Below are 4,406 nucleotides of genomic sequence, written 5' to 3'. Positions count from 1 at the left end.
TAGATATGGAGAATGAGAAATTCCCAAGGTAATGAGGCCTGAGAAAAAGAAGTAAACATGAAGGCCATGCACTGACAGCCGTCATCTCCCAAGACAAGTGTTACCCAGGTGCAGGCTGCAGACAGGGAGGCGTTTTATCCCCCTTCAAAGAAACAGTCTCTAGGAGGCATCAATCTCCTCCAAGGTAAATCCTCTCCAGATACTGCTCACAGACCTTCAACCAAAAAAAGCTCAAATTCCTGAGTGCCCTAGACCACCCCTCAAAATAACCTATATAAACCCAGTCCCTTTGTTTAGGAGCTCATTTTCCACCACAAAAGTGAGTTCCATGATGCCATTTCATCACGGCACCCCCTGATCCTGGGTGAAACATCATTCCTGAATAAAAGAGCTGAACTGATTCATGGAGTTTGCACTCATCCTGGTTTCTCCTTTTTGTGTTAACAAAATATCCTCTATCAATCTTGTCTATTTGGAGTTCTAAGTGTCTCCTGAATTTGTATTTCCATCTCCTTCCTAAGGTTTGGAAAAATTATTTCATTGAAAAGTTGTGTGTTCCTTTAGCTTGTATTTTGGTGCCTTCATTTATTCTAATGATTCTTACATTGGATCTCTCAATATTATTTCTGAATTCTTGAATATTCTGGTGATGGTCTCCTAACATTATTTTTTTATTATCACTTTATTTTTAATATTATATACTTTCTCTTTGAGGCCTGAGACTCTCTGTTCAGAATGGTCTTAATCTGTTGATGATGCTTTCAAATGAATTTTTAATTTGAATTATTATATTTCAGTTCAGATTTTCTGTTTGGTTCTTTTCCAGAATCTCTTGTGTATTTATTGAAGTGATCTATTACTTCCTCTATTGTCCTAAGTTCATTCCTTACATCTTCTTTTAGCTCATGTAGATGTAAGCTACAAACTTTCTACATCCTTTCCCTAATATTTCCCCTAATAGGTTTAGAAATTAGTTATTAAAGATAATAATTACTCATGAGTTGGAGGTATGTGTACATGACTGAACCATAAAAAAGATAAACCACTAGGAGAGGGGACCCACATGTCCCAAAAGCCTTTGTGCACCCAGCCATTGACTTGACCCTCAGCACTGCCTGAACAATGTGTGCATAGGAATCTAGAATCAGAACTGCAGGAAAGACCATGGTCATGGCTCAAGTCACAAAATATTGGTCTCTGTTCTCCCTGAATCCTCATAAGCCAACACCAGGAGTACAGGCCTCTCAGAGAGGAAATGAAACAATTGATGACCGCAGAAAGACATGACCACCATGAGACCCATCAGTTTTAGAGGGTTCACAAGTCCTCCCACCCACAAGGTGATATCCAATGTCTGGCAGAGATGAAGGTGCATAATTGTTGTGTAGTGGAGTGGAAGACACACAGCAGCACAGCAATCAAAGGAGGAACACACTCTCAGTGGAGCCCAGAGAGAGGACAATGAAGAGCTGGGTCACACACCCTCCATAGTTGATGGTCCTGACAAGTCCAGAAAGACTGATCAGCAGCTGGGGCACAGTGCTGGTGGTATAGCAAAGGTCCAGGAAGGAGAGGTGGCAGAGGAAGAAGCACATGGGTGTGTGTAGTCGAGGGTCCAGTTGGGAGACAGCGATATGGTGGTGTTGCCAAAGAGAATTAGGAAACAGAAAATTGAAATAAAAGCAAAAAGAATGAGTTGAGGCCCGTCTGAGAAGCCCACCAAAATGAAGCTCTCTTCAGTACTGGTGTTCTTACTTCTCATAGCCTTTTACCTGCCCAAACAACAGAAAAGAATTGATGCTTCCTATGAAGAAATTGTACTAAAGCCTATTTACACTATTCCCTAAGTATTCCTAAATCAGACAATTTACTTTTCATTTTGCTATTTAGTTCAGTTCCATCCAGTCTTCTATTCTTACTCTTCTCTAGTGTGGAGATCACGGGATTAGAAATGATGACCCTTAGTAGGAATAGTAGCCCTATTCCTACTGCCTGTTTGTTCCATGAATTGAGGCAAGCTACTCAATCATTTCCATATCATGCTCCCTTGTGTGAACATATAGATGATGGATTGTCTCCCTCACAGCACTGAGACAAGAATCCAATGCATTCAAATAAAAATTGCTCTTAAAAATCTAATTTGTTGCTGGGAATGTAGCTCAGTGGTAAAGCACTTCCCTAGAATGCACAGGCTTTTGGTTTGATCCTCAGTTACCACAAAAGAAAAAAAAATTAAAAATCTAAAGTGTAAAAACATAACATTAGTATTCTATGTTGCTCTCTTTGTCATTTTCTTGGTCCAGTGGGTAGGGTATTCCAATGGGGTATTCAGGACTAACCAGGCTAAGATCAAAAGTTTGGCCTCTGGTGCTTTTCCATTTTCTTCTGTTCAGAAAACGGATTCACTGCACTAATCCTGGAAGCCCTACTCATGATCAGCTACCATCTGTCACAAAGGACCAGGAAGAGTGGAGATGCATTCCTTTAGGGGAAAAAAAATCATAACAAATATATTCCTTAAGATGAGTCATCATCTTTGGAATATTCCCCCACCTTTTTATCCAACTGGTAAATCCATCCTTCAGCTCCTGGGAAGAGTTGTTCTCTCCTTTCCAGTCCAGTCTTCTTTGTACAGTTTCTGTCTAGTGCTTGTCACACCCACTTGAAGTCTTTTACTTGTGTGTATCCCACTCCAAACTGTGTGCACAACACAGTGAGTTTAAAAGTACTAATATCCTCCCTTAGGGATAAATTCATGTTCCTTTCATTCAAGATATGCACTAGATGTTAAGGAAATTTTGCTGAGTGAAACACTGGACTCTCCCTTCACATCTAATAAAAATACACTTTGTCTAGGAACCCAGAGAATTAATGATCAACACACTTTAATAAATTATAGCAGTGGGATATATATATAAAAATTTGCTTTTCCTTGAAAGACTGATATTTCTTGTGGTTAAAATCAAAGTAGAATATAAGAAAATTCATCAGAAACCAAAACAAAAAAAGAAAAATAAAGAAACCACTAAATAAAAGAAGACTAGCCTATGATCAGTACTAGCAGTTTTTGCCAAATTATCACATTCTCCTTTTTATTAGGTCTGCTGTAATGAAAGATCATCAACAGTGCTTCAGTGTTAGATGACTGATTCCAGTAAAGTGTTTAGATGCTATGCTTGGTGCCCTGTGGAAAAGATGGAGAAAATGTGAATTATAAACAGGAAGTATTAATACACATGTAATGTGACCAACACACCTAAGATGGTTTTGGGATGAAAACCTTAGTACAGTACATTAGCTTACGAAGTCTATAGTCAGATCCTTACACATCAAATTTTATTATTTCCCTGTCACCTTTTCTGAAAATTCAGTTCTGTGACTCTCAGATCACATAACTGTAAGAAGCAAAGCAAAACAAAGGATTTCATACATTCTGAAGTGCAAAATTATGTAATGTATGCTTTTAACACTTGCCTGTCTACTCTATTTGGTGCCATATAACACATGTCCTTGCTTGGCTCATGAATCTCTGCAGGCTGGGATTTCTCCCACTTTCCTACTTCAGTCCCAATCCTACCAGTTTCTCACCAATCATACAAACTTCCATGACCCAATTGAAGCCATCATGCTCACAACACACTTAAAATCTTTTCCTTCTCTGGCATCTTTATATAATTCTCATATTCTCATTTATGTGTTTCATCAATCCAACAAAATGTTTCTTTCTTTAGTGACAAGTTCAATGCTCTCTATTTTTCTTTTCTACACAATATTTAATGCATCACGTTTTCATATGTCTGTTCTTATTTTCTCCACAATATACTTAAACAACTGTAAATTTCTCAACCTATTAAATAACTTATTGAACAATTGACTGATTTATACACTGTGGGAAATTTAAAAATTATCAAAATAATCTGTATCCACTTAAGGAATCATAATATGATGAAGAGAAAGTAGCTCTGCTATTACAAACTTTTCAACTCTGAAAAGTTTTCTGGACCTGCTTCAGCCTCATTGCTTCACTGGGAAGATGATGTTTATGTGACCTATCCTGTACCATTGCTTTGAGGATTTACACAGTGTATGTGAGATGCCTGGCATATGGTGGAGGTTCATTCAGTGGTAATTGTGTCACTGTAATACAAACATCTGCCCAGGGCCTTCTTTTTGCCTGAAACAAATGAAGAAAATATGATCTCTGATGTCAAAGAAGCTGTTATGATTTGGATAGGAGGTCCTCCAAAAGCTCCTGTGTTAAAGAAGGAATATTCAGAGAGGTAAAAGGATTAGATTATGATAGCTAGTACCTAACAGGTCCATCCTAGTTTGAATGAACTAACTGTCTGGTAGCTGTAGGCAAGAGGGTCATGGCTGGCTGAGTTAGTCACTGGGAGTGTTCCCTA

The 4,406-nt window shown here is 38.4% G+C and overlaps 1 pseudogene across 1 annotated transcript; it reads right to left on the bottom strand.

Moving 5' to 3' along the window:
- Positions 1-977: 977 nt before the first annotated feature.
- On the bottom strand, positions 978-1,762 carry LOC306663412 (olfactory receptor 2Y1-like; annotated as a pseudogene). Its single transcript has one exon. The product of its transcript is annotated as an olfactory receptor 2Y1-like (transcript).
- Between the last annotated feature and the right edge of the window lie 2,644 nt (positions 1,763-4,406).

Source organism: Sciurus vulgaris, assembly GCF_902686455.1.
Source record: "Sciurus vulgaris genome assembly, chromosome: 6".
In the NCBI taxonomy this organism is placed as follows: Eukaryota; Metazoa; Chordata; class Mammalia; order Rodentia; family Sciuridae; genus Sciurus; species Sciurus vulgaris.
This window is presented reverse-complemented; position numbering and strand designations above follow the sequence as displayed.